Genomic DNA, 15,245 nt, shown 5'->3' with positions numbered 1-15,245 from the left:
CCCCCAGGCCTCAAGAATACAGTAGATGCAGCTATCAAAGCCAGGCCAACCCTGAGCCCTAGGAAAAAATGCACAGGAATGTATTGGCTTAATGCTGTTGCATTCTGCATCTGTATACCTGCTAACATTTATGTTTTCTCTGTGGTTGTGGATGTCTTATCCGAAGTAGGTATGCTGATATAACATATCAACATTTTTAGATGCGTTTTAAAATAAAACTATTGGAAATAAAGCTTTTCCTTAAGCTGCCCAGTGTCATCAATTCTTTCTTGGTTGGGATTGGCGGAAGGAGCTGTGGCCAGTCTAGTACCCATTTCTTCATGGGCTTACTGGAAAAGAGGAGAGTGATACTAGGCAGAATAGGGTTCTCTTGCTGTACTCAAGCCATCCTGGACCCTTGTGCCAGTGATGGATGGGATTGGGGATGGATGAAGGGCTGGGACTGCACTGCCTCTGCTACCTGACTCAACTTGAACCAAAATAGTTCAACTTGAACTTCTGTGGGTGGAGGCATGGCTGGATCTGGTGCAGTTATAACAGAGAGCACATGCGTGTGTGTACATGTACACAGACCATTGTGTAGGCATTTCATGTGCCTGCACCATCACCGTTCATGGTAACATTTCATAATATAAGCAGTGTGTTAGTTTCTGATGCAGCTGCCTTTCTCTTCACGGGCATATTTGGTGCCAGTCCACACCTTGTACTCCTTCACTCCTGGACCAAGATAGTGTTTTCTACTAGAACTCACATTTCCCTTCCATCATTTTCAGTTTGGGAGGATTTATTGCTTTAACAAGTGTGTAAGACCGTTTGATTATGCCTCAAACTTGGTAATGTCTCTTATCTCTTACCAGGAGGTAGGAAACAGTAAACTTTCATTCTAGCAAGGCCGCCTTTAAATGAATTTTGGTTTAATTGACCAGTTTAATATTTATACCTTCTTAGGGAATGAAGACCGTAGTATTCCAGTCGATGTATCCATAACGATTGCTGCTCGGCACTTTCATTATAAATTCTACTTCTAAAGGTTTTTAAGGACATATGTATTTGCTTGAAAGACTATCGCACTTCTGGTTTTTTCCTAGGGAAGAAAAAGTTTTAAAGTGGTACTGTCAATTTTGGGGAGTTGGCTTCCATTTAAAAAAAAAAATAAAAAGTCTTTTGATAGACCACCTTTTAAAAATAATATTTCCTGATTCTTTTTATTTAATTAAGTGGTTATAAGGGGACTATTCTCTTCCTCTTGCTGTGTTCAGGTATGTATTTTAAGGGCTCAGGGACAGTATCACCAGTTTTGCTTAGCTTCTACCTTCTCTCTTTTTCTGCTTCTGTCCCAATGCCTCGTGTCTGTTCATTTTTGGTGTTGCTGCAGCTAATTGTGGCATGTGTCTGTTTGCATGAGGTGTGTAGATTGCAGATGCGAGTGACCAGCTAGACTAGGGAAGGATGACAAGGCAAGTGACTAACAAAATTTGCAAAACTAACTTTACACACAACACTGCTAGGTACGCAGAACAAACGGGGAAAATTTAATTTCCGTAATGGCTCTTCTAGTAGTCCTGCAGGTGCAATGACAATAGTGTGCATGCAGTTACCTTAAATAAGACATCCAGAGATGTTTGCTATTTATAACGCTTTGTTTCTCCTCACTCAGAAGGGTGCATGCTCAGACTTTTCCTCCAGCCTACGGACTTCCACATTCAGCGTGGTATCCATGCCTGTAATTTTATAGGATGTCGGTGGGACTGTTTCCATGAGTAATTTTTTTTTTATATGGTCATGAGCATTTAGACTATGGAGTTCATGCCATAATTGCTGGTATGTTGATTGATGGGGCAGTGTAAAGGTACTCATTCTTTGCCCCAGCCTTGGTAAGCCTTTAAATACTGCTTTAACTTTGTAGTGCTTCACATTTGGTAAGAGAGAGAACCTAGAACTGAAAACCAGTAAGTAAGAACTTGGGGTTGGGAAATGCTTCGATCTGTCGTGTACCAGTGCTTCAGTGACTAGCTTCAAACTATCTTAATTTTAAAAGATTTTTTTCCCAGGCATTTATTCTGTATTCTTATTTGGGACAACATTTTTTTTAGTTCATTAATCTTACCAACTGGTTCTTAACTGGGCATCTTGGAAAGCCAGTGCTTTCCCTGCAGTCTTTAGAACAAGGGATGGCCTGGTAATGGGGGAAGAGTGTGATTTTTTGTTAACTGTTTGTGTTTACGGAGGCTGAGCAGTGTTTTGTATTGTATATTTTAATTCATGGGATAGGTTGCCCATGAGGAGTTATTTTTTCTTTTAATGCAATCAAATATTTGCATGTGCAGTAACCACTCTTTTTTTTGAGAAATTTGGTAGAAGACTGCATTAAGTTATCCCAGCACAAGCGCCATCTTGCTAGTATAAGCTCCATCTGTATTAGGAGTGCCTTTCTAGTATAACATACAGCTATGACTCTGCTAACCCAAGTGTTACTAGTGTAGACCTGTTTTGACTCTCTTATCCTCATTTTTAAAATGCTTCTGTGACTTGAACCTCTGTAAGGCAAGTACTTGACCAAACCAATCTTGAGCAGATATTAAAACTCTTAAGCCTTTGATCTCCCCAGGCTGCAGTAAATCTTTTATCTTCCTGAGTTTAGTTGAGGCACTTTTTTTTTTGTTTGTTTAGCTCTCCAAAGCATTCGCAGCATCTTTCTCCTCTGTACCTGGTTTTGTAACTTTAGGCTTGTGCTATCCAGCATTGAAAGAGTGGAGTTAGGGAAGTGCGTGTGTTGCTTTTTAGGCAACAGCCATGTGATGGGTAAGCTGCAGTAAGTTTCCTCTAGCTACACGTCATACAACAGTTGTGGTCAGCGCTGGGATTTTTTGCTTTCTCCCTCCACCCTCCACAGCCTCTCCGCTTTCCTTCTATGCAGCTGGTATCTATAATTGAGTAGGTTTGATGGGCAACATTTGCATGACTGAGGTTGAACAGACTACAGCATAATACACTGGGTCATTCTAAGTGAATCATATTGATCCAAAAGGGGCCAGCCGTTGGGAGGAGAAAGACGCTCTGGATTGGGTGAGACTTCACACGTTCAGTTGGGGTTACTGCGGGTTGCTGCTTCAGCTACTTATATCTCGTCTGCAGCGGCAGGCTCAGATTTGTCTTGAATTAGCACTTTTGTGCATTCCAACAGTTTATTCGTCTGCAGCTCAAGTAGGCACACGGACCCTTTCTTTCACTGTTTGCATGTTGTTTACTGTTCACTAGGCTTAAAAGTGAAGCTTTGCTGCTTTTTTGTTGTACATTTGCAGGGTAATTACATTGTTGGGGGGGGGGGGGTCTCTGATCTCCTTTTCTGTGCTCTCAATGGGGTTTGCTTATGGCTGTTAGAAGTGCATCTTTTGTATGCCCTCAGCCGTGCTGCATGGGTTTGAGCACAGTGAACCAGGACGGCAGCCTGTCTTGTAGGAAATCATTCTGATCAGGTACTCGGTAGTGAAACGGGCTCCAAGCATCGCAGAATGCTTGCCTGTTCCTTCTCTCTAGCTTTCCTTTGTGTGTGGTTGTGCTGCTTGGGGATAAGTGGTGGTATCCCATCGTGTATATAAAATGTACTAACTTGACTAGACATTAGTCTCTTGACTGTCAGGATCTCGCATAAAGAATTCAATATTTTCATAGCCAGAGTGAAATGTGCTCTTCTGAGAAGTTTTGAGTATTTAAAAAAAAATCAGTGGAAGCATTCCTTGTATACCCATCTCGGCTATGTGAATAACCTTCTTTAGTCTGCACTGTTTCTCTTTGTGAGTCTCTAGGAAATTCCCCACAGATGAGGCAGTAACTTGGTATTGTAGGTGATTAATATTCCTGAACCTGTGGTATTGTAATCTGAGGTTCTTTTCTGTTAGGTGACGATAGAGGCAGCTGCGTTGATGGCTGTTTTGTACAGTGGGAATGAGGAGCTGCCAGTGAGTAAAATTACAGCAAACCCGAGCTGTAGAGCTTGCCAAAAACCACTAAGATTTTCAATGTATTTACTTCTACTGTCCTAATCCAGCTTTAAACATCTGTGTAATTACTGTTTTTGGCAATATACGTGATGTATTAGCACAGTTTACTTTAGAGAACAAAAAACACAGCGCATTATATTTTTGTAATAGCGTTAGTTTTATGGATTCCATATCATCCAGGCGTAATTATGTGCAAAATGATAAAAGTGCTTAACCCGTTACAACATCTGTGACAGATGAATAATGTGAAGTAAGCAGATTAGTTTTCACTGCATATATGTTTCAGTGAAGGGTGATTAGGCCAGAGCATGGCTTCCAAATGTGGAGAAACTTGTTTTGGAAAAAAGCATTAGGGGCATGCATGTATGTGATTTGCAGCATCCATGTTACAGATATAACATGTCATTTTAAATTGGATAATGGAAGGTCCATTCTTAACTTTTTAGTTCTTTTTCCCAGACTATTCACTCCACATGTTGGTTTCCCAGTTCCATCTATAAATTACCATTCTTCTACTGGGAAACTAGGCCAATGCTTTTTTCTTTTTCTTTTCTTTTCTTTTCTTTTTTTTTTTTTTTTTTTTTTTTTGAGAGGTGTATTGTAGGCTTTGGTGAGAGGAGTGTTGACATTTATTGCAAAGGCATAAACTACCCAGGGACCTTTGAAAGATGTTTGACTTGCTGTTCATGTAATAAAGGATTAATTTATTGAGTGTTTCCTCTGGGGGTGACCATAGTTTAATCTTAATTAGGTGCTTGCTGGTGGATCCTTACTTACCCTACTTTTCTGGTTTTCCCACACTTTCTACACAATCAAGGTCCTGTAATTTCCCTTCCCTCTTTCCAGTAGTTATGAGACTGCTCTATGTGGGGTATTTATTACATAGAAAAATAAAAATAGATTCATTGTGCAATGGGAGTGTCAGTCTAATCCCCAAACATTTCTGAAATTGTGAACCATTCTTAGTGAAAAGCCTAGGAAATGTGATCTGTTTCTGGAAAGGAGTTGAGTAGTGCTTATGGTGGTTTCATCACCTGCCTTCTAACAATACTTAACTGTATAGAGTCTCGGTTTAGATGGCAAGGCTCCTTCACTGTTAACATAATCGCTGGTAAGAAAAATAATTTACATAGGTTCTTCTAAAACAAGCTAGGAAGGAAGTGTAAACATTTTAACGGGAAACTTTACAGATGGACAAATGGATGCTTTACTTGAAATAGTGGTACCATATTTACTCAATTAGAAGACAAGTAAAAGCTCCTTGCCTTGCAGTTGGGGGGGGGGGGCTGCTGCAGCTAGAGCTACAACTACTACTGCCTCTCCCTCTGCCCCCCATTCCCCTCGCTACCTCTGCATGCCTACCACTCCTCCCTCAATCCCCCCACCCCATCCCACCTCCCTCCGTCTCCCCTCTGCTGTACTTCTCCTTACCTTTGCTCTGTGCTGGCAGGCTCCATCCTTGCTATGGCCCGAGGCACAAAGCGTGGCTCCAGCCCAGCCCCGTAGCAGTCGCAGGGAGCTGGCACTGCTGTCCCAGCCCAGCTCCGTAGAAGCAGTGCTACCTTCCTGCTGCTGCTGCTACGGGGCCAGGCTGGCACAACGGTGTCACTCTTTCCTGTTCCTGCGGGGCCAGGCTGGAATGGTGCTCCGTGCCCTGGGCTCAGCAGGGGCACACAGCAAAGGTAAGGAGTGCGGGTTGAGGGGCAGGCATGGGGAGAGACTTGGGGTAGGGGGAGAGGCTGTGCGTGGCAAAAGTGATGAGGAGAGGATGGGGGAACGGGAAGGGAGAATCTGGGCAACCTGAGGTTACAGAGGGGTGGTGGGGGAGGTGCAATATGGGATAATTGGGGTGGGGGGTGACAGGCAGCAAGGCGCAAGCTGTCTGCCTGTCTCTCTGTGCCTGCCCCACTGCCTCCACTCTGCTTGCCCTGTTGCTGCCCCCAGCCTGCCCTACCGTATGCCCCCCCGCTACCTCCCCCACTGTCTGTCCCCTACCCCTTGCCCTATTACGGCCCCCCTCGCCACCTCTCCCCCTACTACTTGCAGTATTGGGGTGGACAAATTTAAGATGATCTTCCAGTAATTAGATTCCATACAGGGAAAATTGTAATAAATTTATACATTTTCTGTGTGTAGAATCTAATTATTGGGGGGAGTTGTCTTACAGCCAGGGTCATCTTGTATTTGAGTAAATACGGTATTTCCTGCAAACTGATTATAATTTAGTAAACAACCCTGTAGTCAGAGACTTGTTTTCTTGGATTTATAGCAAAGGGTTGGGGCCAGTTTTCTTCAGTTTGGTCTGAGAGATGGAAAAAAATGAATGCCCCAGGAACTTTGTGCTGCAGCTGTAGCTCGCTGTAGCCCTTAAGCAGGCAGTCCTAGTGAAATGCCTTATCTTTACTTCAGTTTTCCATATTGGGCAACTAGAACTAGAATTCTTGGTTGCTTTTTCCTTTGGTGCAAAATAGGTTGCCTTGTCCCATAACAGTGATAACAAAGAATAAATTGCAGCCAGGGAAAGCGGGTCTGACATGTTCCCTTCGTAAAGCAATTTACAAGCAGCTATTCAAAGTTCAGTCTGTATTCGATGCATTGCTGACGCTCGGCTAGTGTCCAAGTGATTCATGTGAAATCTGGGTCCAAATCCTGCTCGAGCATAAGCAGCTCAAACTAAAGTGGCACCTGTCAACCTTGGCTGGATTTGTTGGTGGAGGCTACTTCTGTTCTTGTCTCCAGCTGCTGTAGTCAAAGATGAGGAGGCTGGAAGGCTTTAGGGTATAGAGAAAATAAATACAGAAGAGTTCAGTAAGAGCAGTTTATTACCCTTCAGTTGTTGCCAGCCTTGGGCTCCTTGCTCCTCCCAGTAATAGTGGGGATTTGTTAAATCCTGCTTTTATTCTTCCTGGGAATTGAGTGGACAAGTTAGTGCCCTTGGTTCCATTTCCTGAGAAGTGGAAAAAATTACCCAGGCTTTAAGCATGTTGTAGCATCAACATCTGCTCCCTAGTTCAACAGGATCTTGGCAGGGGATATCTGGTTTGCTGAACTTAAAAACCGTGACTGTTGAATGTAATTTGGAAGCGTATTTCCAAAAAAAGGCATTCCTCGCTCTGGGAGGAAAAGGAAGATACTCACCCAGCAGGAGTTTCTGCAAGGAAACTTTAAGGCTGAGGCTCCTAAGCAACAATTGAACAGGTTATGAGACCTAAATTCTGCAAATTGGAAGATGGGCTTCTGCTCTTCAGAGAGGAAAGAAAAAGCTACCAAAGCTACTTTATAGTCGCTTCACTGTCTAGTCCTGAATTACTAAAAATTGGGGCTAATCCCAATACAAAATTCAGTGCCATCTGCTCTGGGGGGAAATATATAGGTTATCTACAGATAAGTATGTCTTCAGGGCGCATATTCCTGAAAGTAGATCTCATAGTTATCACTTGGGGAGGAAATAGGTCATCTTTGTCTCTAGAATCCATAGTGGCTGTTATTGTCCAAGAAATGTGAAGGTGGCTTTCAGAAGGTCACTGGATCAAGCTACGTCCTTATTAGTCGCTGCTGTGCACCTGTGCTTATCGTACGTCTTGTTAGAATGGTTCAAGGATTAAACCAGCAGAAAGAAGAGGCTATTTCTTCATGATGAGCTCACAGACCTCTCCTCGTACAAACTACAGCAGCTGATTTAGGCATCTTAAAGGTTTTAGGCTTTCCTGCTGGTAGCAAGACATGAGGTTTGATTGAAGATTCAGGTCTCCTGTGAAATACCGCTTGATAGCCATACCTTTTCCTGTAAGGGCAGAGGGTTGTGTGGGGCACTTGTTTAGCTGTGTAGAGCATAATGTTCCCTTCCTCTTTTGACCTGGAAGACAAAGCAAGGCAAAGCCCTGACTATGTCTGTTTGTCTTCTCTAAAACCATGGACCTAAACTGCCTTTTGGTTTTAGATTGGAGAAGGTAGCGTCATCCTCCCATAGGAGGGATGAGGAGAAGAGGAGGAGGCACCAAAGCCCTCCACATACTTGCAGAAGGTCCTCTACCCTGCGTGTCTGTACTCACCTCACTGCTTGTCCTTGGGGATTTGAGCCAGGGGATAAGAATAACCATGGACAGATGGTTTTAATCAATCCTGGGAAGCTATCAAATAAAACTCTAATGTATGTCCTACATTCTTATAATAGTCTGTGCTGCTTCACCATACAGAGACTATTTTGTCTGCTGCCTCTTGTTTGAAGAGGCTTTATCCCAGGGTTATCAACTGAAAAGCAGAGGTTTATTCCTTGCGTTTATGGTTTTTTAAGTTGCCTCGGGGGAACTAGCCAGTTTGGGGCATAACCGGGACTAAATCAGTTTGCTGTCCAAAATAAATTTTACACGGCTTCAGCAGAACGCGGTTTATTTGAGCCACGAACCCAGGAGAATTATTCACTGTCTCTATACATGCAATATATTTATTACCACATCCCTATAGACTCTTGCCATCCTTGGTACCTGTGGCTTTTCGGGACAGTTGACATCTTCATTGTTGTTTTCTTCTCATTGGACTTGCATTAGATCCCCTTGTGTGTTGTCAGGATGATGGCAGCTGCAATAAGGAGGAAAGAAGCTGGAATCATTTCTTACCTGGATGATTGGCTCACTCAGGAAAAGCCTGAGAGATTCCAGCCCCAGCCTGAACCATGACAGCAAAAGCAATTTGTCTCTCTTTTGGGTATTTCCATTGCTGGGAGTACTAGTCAGCTGGGACAAGAGTGTATTGCAACCTGTTTTAAGAGATTCACATAGGATCTAGGGGAGAAATTTCAGGCACACAGAGCCAGTCCTGTTTCTCAATTGACTTTTAAAAAATCGAAATGGCTTTCTTTTATTATTGCCATTTCAAATGCTTAATGTATGGGGCATTCTGTCCCCAAGGAGCCTCAGTTTTGTACTTGGAAGTAGTAACATGGGCAGGGTTTCAGACTGGAATAATTTAAACCCACAGCTGATCCACCAGGGAATAGATCTCCTTGGAAACTGAGACACGGTCACTTGTCCACCTCAGCTGGTCAAAGCCAATTGACGTTGCTGGGTTCAAAGGCCACATCTGAACCAGGAAAATTACAGTAATTTACAATTGTCACAGCTCCACTGTCAATAGTAGTGGTAGAAGCCATCATATAAACAGGACTTGGGGACCTTTACCACTGGTTGCCGACTGCTGATTTGCTATCCGTCTCCAGACGGCAGCTGGATAATAGCCTTTGATTATCCCCAGTCTGACTCTGGATTTGATCTGTGTAGCCTAAGGTTCCTCATCCTTGAAAGCTGTCCATTTCCTTCGTGTCTGCAGGATTCAGGCTTGCGGGGCTGGGGAAACCTCTCAAGCTCCAGAAACACATGCCTTGCTGCCTGTTTGCTTCTCCTTGTTCAAGGCACACTCCAATACCATTTACTTTGTGAATGTTGTATACTGCGTTGTAAAGACCCAACAATATGGGGTTTTATCTTCAGCTTGGGCTCCACTCGTGGAGTTTGTAGACCAGCAGCAATTCAGCTGTTCACAAAAAAGTATTTCCTTAAGATTTAAGTCATGGTTGTCTCCTCTCCTGCAGACTTTGGCGGGAGTTTTTTCACATTGGGTATGGAAGAAACAGGTTTGCTGGCTGAAGTTCTGTTGGGATCGCATCGAAGAACCCAGTGGGTGCTCTCTTACTTGCTATCTTAAAGGTAGACTGTTGTTCTCAGTGCAGGTTTGTTGTATTGTAGGACAGGTATTTCAGTGATGTTGCCTCATTCTTTCCACTCCCATAAACTACATATTTTTCTCCCATGGAGCTTGAATTTCTTGTTGAAGTGGTTACCTTGCCACATCTGAAGCTCTTACACTTGGTTTCACTATCCTTTTTTTTTAACAGCGAAATGCATTTTCCTGGTGGCAAAAACTGTTGTCATGCGGTAGGGTCACATGAGCTGGCAAAACCTCCCTACAGATTCAACTCCACTTTTGTCCTTGGTTGTTTTTGGTAGGGGTGTCTTCTAGGTTACATTTAAATTGCGAAGTTGTGTTTTTAAAGGTAGGAGTCATTTTGCATTTAAACGTCAGGGGATGTTGGCATTTAAGTAAGTGATGAGCAACTTAAGGCTCTCAGTCTTGAAGTGCTTAAATCATCACTGTGACCATGGATGTCTACACTAGTGAACTTGCGGTGCATGAAGCAGTTGTGATCCAGAAAAGCCATGAACTCCTAATGCAGTCCCAAGATGTAGCTTAGACGTGCCCCAGGTGTGGCAAACTTCTGTCCCAGAGCCAGTCCTGTTTCAGAAGGCCACGGGTTAAGTTTTGTTCGTATATGGTGCCTCCTTGATACAGCTACTTGACTGGGTGTACTGCCTTTCCTAACTGGTTAGGTTCCACCTCAGACTGGGTTGCTGTATTAACTTTCAGACCTCTGCTGCCCTGAGGTCTGGGCACCAAGTGTTGCCTTTCAGATTTTTGTGCATGGATGGATTCTGCCTCTTTCTGCTCAGATTCTGAGACTTCAGAAGCCCCCTGCCCTGCCTTGCTGCCTATAGCCATTATGGCCTTGGGACCATTAAGGAGGCGAGCTGCTCACTGATCCAGCAGCTGAACCTGGGCAGAGATGCAGGGCCTCCTGGGGCTCCAGGCAGAAATGAAGATCAAGCAAGCCCTTGGGAATAACCACAGGAATGTGGATGTCTACAGAAACCTACATCCAAGACAGCAGCCAAGGGGCCTCAGTGTGCTCCAAGGCTAAGGATATTGGGTGTAAACATAATGAGCCTCGTTTGCTCAAGACACTTTGGGGGTAGGTTCTGCCACAACTCTGTGCTACAAGGAGCTGGATTGGATCTTGTGAGGGGAGACCAGCATCAGTCTGCTTCGTGGCAGATTTATGGGTGGACGCTGATGAGACCTTTGTCAGCACCTCTAATGTTGAAAAGGTCTCTCGGAGTCTGCATCTTTGCCAGCCAGAAGCAAACACATTTTTGGAGCATTCCAGGCCAGCTGCGGAGGCCCACTGCCAGTCAACCAGTCCCCTCCACCGTGTCCTTATCAGAAGCAGAGATATGGATGGTAAGTACATCTGCCTTTTGGGTTGGTCATTTTTGCATGTCAACATGCAGTCCATTAGTAGTGTTTGGACAGCTACTGTCATTGGCTGTTGTGAACTAATGCTCCAACTAATGCCCTTGCAAACAGATGTGTGCATGCTTGGGACTGTGCTTCATGCCCTTCCCCTCCTACCCTAACTCAGGTGTGCCGGACTCAAAAAGCAGACCTTTATGGAACAGCTGTCTTAAAAGGCTGTGTGCCTTTGGGATGAAACCTCTTAAGCACATGTGAGCAACACCCTTAGCATGTATGCATGACACATGCCCAGCCCCAGATTAACTGTTTTTTTTAAAGATAAAAATAACATGGACAGCTGCCAGTCACAGATAAGCATTTATAGCCTGGCAGACCTGGGTTTTGTCAGCTCGGGAGAGGATCTGCACTTGACATACAGGAAGTGCTCTAGCAAAATTGTATCACTGCTGGGGATGGCTGGCTTGTCCCTGCATCCCATACGGATAGCTGTGTCATTCCAGTCTCTCAGAACCACCTTTACTGTGTTTTCACAAAGGGCATCCTCCAGCAGTGGGTGTCCCTCTTAAAACTGCAGAATGATTGCCAGCATGATGCTGGCACTCGCACAATCTAGGGCTTATGCCAGCAGATTATGGCCCTTGTTAACTATGATTTGCTACTGCCAACCTTGCAGGTGTGGTCAGGCAGCTCTCTCCCCTCCCTGAGATGGCTGGCTACCAACCTGGATGCTGCGAGCTAGGTTGAAAAGGTCTTAAATTTACCAAAAGCTCCCGGGGCTGGGAAGAAGCTCTGGTGATGGGATCTCATAAATTGTGTGAGGGTTGGGCTTGGTATCTGAGACCTTGGAAACCAAGCCTGAAACGGTGACTACTTGTATATTTTCTTGCCGTCTAGGGCTGGCACCTGAAACTCCCAGGCCCTCCAGGATGGAAGCAGTGACAGCGGTGGAGCACCTCGCTGACTGGAGGGAATAAGGGAGGTGATGGAAGGAGGAGATGGCTAACTCAGCCCATGAGCCACAGCTGCAGCACTGTCGAGACAGTGCACACAAAGTGATTCTTGGACTGCTGTCTGAAGAGGTGGACCATGTCATCCTGGGTGTTAATACCAAGGAGTCCTCCTATCTGGAGTCCAGGATCAGGGCCCAGTGCTCAGCAGTCCAGTTCTGTTCTCTTGCAGAGGTTGAGTCCATTGCAGTTGCTTAGCAGCTCTCCATTCTGGTTTGAGCAATAGGACCCCTGCCACAGCTTCATAAGAAGAATGGTTTCTAGGCGCCAAGCTGATCTGACCCTATCATTTTGCAAGCCGGCCTTCTTTCCTGTTACTCCAGTATACATGGACCCTGGATTTGGACTGGAGGGATGTGGATCATGTATTCTCACTCCATGCTTCAGTCCTAGCCAGCACAGAGATTGAAAGTTTCTCCTTTGCACTAACGTTTTTCCTGTAATCTTAGTTTCCTTCCCTCCTTCCTTACATTTGCTGTTTTGTACTTGTTTAAGCCCAAATTCTGAATCTGTTCCCATGTTCCGTGTTTGGTTTTGTGCCTTTTCTTAAATAAACTCTTTATCGGGGGGTTTAAAAGCTTCATGACTCATTTTATCCAGTAAATACAGAAGTTGGTTGAGTGGTGGTGTTCCTGTGTGACAGTTCATTGCATGTACAATCAGGCAAGCCAAGCGCATCTGCCCTGCTGACACCTGAAGGGGCCACCTGCACAGCAGACACTAGTTTGGTGAGATGCGAGATACCAGTACATGCACAACACAGCCACAAGAGAAGTGGAAAAAATGAAGATGTCCACATAGAGAGCCCATAGGCCTGCTTCTGCTTGCAGTCAAATGAAATGCTCAGAGCAGCTGGGGTATGTGGAGTGCAGAGAAAGTGGCCAAATGTGACTCCAAAAGAATGAGGACTGCAAGCATTTTCCTTGCATTCAATTTCTTAGTGAGACTGGGGCACCCCAGCGTGGAAAGTTGGTAGCAAACGTGTGGGAGCTCATGTGTGTGAATGCACGCATACGTGCCACGCACGTGCACTGCTCACATACTTCCTCAAACTACCAACCAGAGCCTCCTGCGTGACGTCTCCTTGCTGACTGTCAAACCAGTCAGCATTCTGGTTGCTTGAGCTGCTGTGCCCACCTCTGCATCTGCAGTCACATACTTGCTCAGGCCCTTGCTCTTGCAGATGTTGTGCAAGACCGAGCAGATGGTTAAAATCCTGGACAGAGACTGGCTCTGTGCCACCTAGGCTTCAGTCACCTGAAGGTGCATTCAGCCATTATCCTGCAGCTGCTTAGTCTGTAGTTAAAACAGTTCCTTTCTGCTTCATTTAAGGCTTCATAAGAAATGGTAGCATCAGATAGGTAGGATCACTGAATAGGATTGGCATACATGTGGGTGAGTGGATGGGGAAGGCAGTTGCAGCATTTATTTGTTCTGTGAGTTCTAGCAAACCCATCTCATCCAAATTGGGGAAATCAAGGGGGGATTGTTAAAAGCTGTAGCATTGTGTTCTTTCCAGACCACTTTGCATTAATGTGGGTTAACCCCCTGCATTGCTGGGAGGTCTGGTCAACCAAAATGGAGAAAAGCCTGGTGATCTGGCAGTGGTGGGGAGGGAGTAGGTTTGGGATATCAAGATGAGATGCATCCATGCTGCCACTGTCGCAGTTAACTATAGATCTCCCAGAAGGAAATTGCTGTGAGGAATCTTGACAGCTTGGAGCCTTCTAGGCCTGTTTCTCCAAAGGTCCTGCCTTGCTCTATCTCAGCTATCCTGCAAGGTAGCACTGCAAAGGACAATTGGATACCAACGTTGCTGGCTATTGTTAAAACTTGTGGCAGCTGTTGCCTTCTCCTTACTTTAATTTGTGGCAGCTTAGCACAGCCTGCTTGTCTGCACAGCTGCCATGATGCTGTTTGCTCCAGGTGTATGCCTCTGGCTTTGCTTTTCATGGCTTACTCATTCCTGTGTTCATAGTTTAGGATACTGTGAATGGGAGGCATCATGGAAAGATCTAAGGTAGAACTCAAAGGAGCACCAGTGCGTGGTGGCCGATCGTGTATTTCCAAAGCTACCTTAATTGAAGGTGCTTCCTTTCCTGAGAAATTCGGGTAGCAAAAGTCTTGATTAAAGGCAGCAGCTTGGTTGCCTTTAAGTCTTTCCGAGCTTTGTAGGATGAATAACTTCTGTTTGAAATGTGACTTCCGGCTATAGTCTTCTTAAAGCTGCGATACCTAGTTTCCTGGACTTTTTACATATATGCGAGTACAATTAATTGCTGCCCAGATCCCGTTACTCTGGATTGATAAACCATAGAAAACATTGAATTTCTTCCATTTAACTTGCGTGTTCATGCTTCTTGGATCTACTTCTTTGGAATGATCCCATTAAAGTTGGTATGTTTTCAGGAAAATAGTATTTAATGATGCTTGTATAAGTGGCTATAACTGTTCTAGCAAGCAATTTAAAAAGTGCTTATGGATGCTTCAACTGGTGCAAATTCTGTTAGAGGCTTTCCAGAAGAGGGTGCCAAAAATGTTAACATTGCTTGTGCTGCTGGCTGCCACTCAAGGATGTAACATGCAACCTGTCAGTCCAGATTGTTGGACCTGAGTGATTGGAAAGCCATTTAAAGGTAAAGTCTTGGCTTCTGGACTGAGCAAACAAGAGGCTTTCAGTATACCATAGAAAATGAGGGTTGGAAAGGACCTCAGGAGGTCACATCTAGTCCAACCCCCTGCTCAAAGTAGGACCTCCCCAACTAGATCGTTCCAGCCAAGGTTTTGTCTACCCGGGTCTTGAAAACCTTCGAGGATGGAAATTCTACCACCTCTCCGAGTACCCCTATTCCAGTGCTTTATTACCCTCCTCGAGAGAGAGTTTTTCCTAATATCCGACCTAAACTTCACTTGCTGCCACTGTAGAGCGTTGCTCCTTGTTCTGTCATCTGCCCCCACTGAACAGTTTAGCTCCAAACGTGGCAGCGTTCTTTGTCACATTTTAATTAGTTGAATGGAGTGAGGCAAATGTGTGGTGTCTGAGGTTTTGGGGGTGGGATTTATCACAGAATGGATAGGTGACTGATGAAATCTGCACTGCATTCATGGCTATTTGAGGATCTTAAACTATGACATGCCATTCACTTATAAA

At 44.6% G+C, this 15,245-nt stretch overlaps 1 protein-coding gene across 3 annotated transcripts in view; it reads left to right on the top strand.

Moving 5' to 3' along the window:
• RERE (arginine-glutamic acid dipeptide repeats) overlaps positions 1-15,245 on the top strand; it is a 378,810-nt gene that overhangs the window by 113,981 nt on the left and 249,584 nt on the right. The window lies entirely within an intron of this gene.

Source organism: Alligator mississippiensis, chromosome 13, assembly GCF_030867095.1.
Source record: "Alligator mississippiensis isolate rAllMis1 chromosome 13, rAllMis1, whole genome shotgun sequence".
Classification (NCBI taxonomy): Eukaryota; Metazoa; Chordata; order Crocodylia; family Alligatoridae; genus Alligator; species Alligator mississippiensis.
This window is presented reverse-complemented; position numbering and strand designations above follow the sequence as displayed.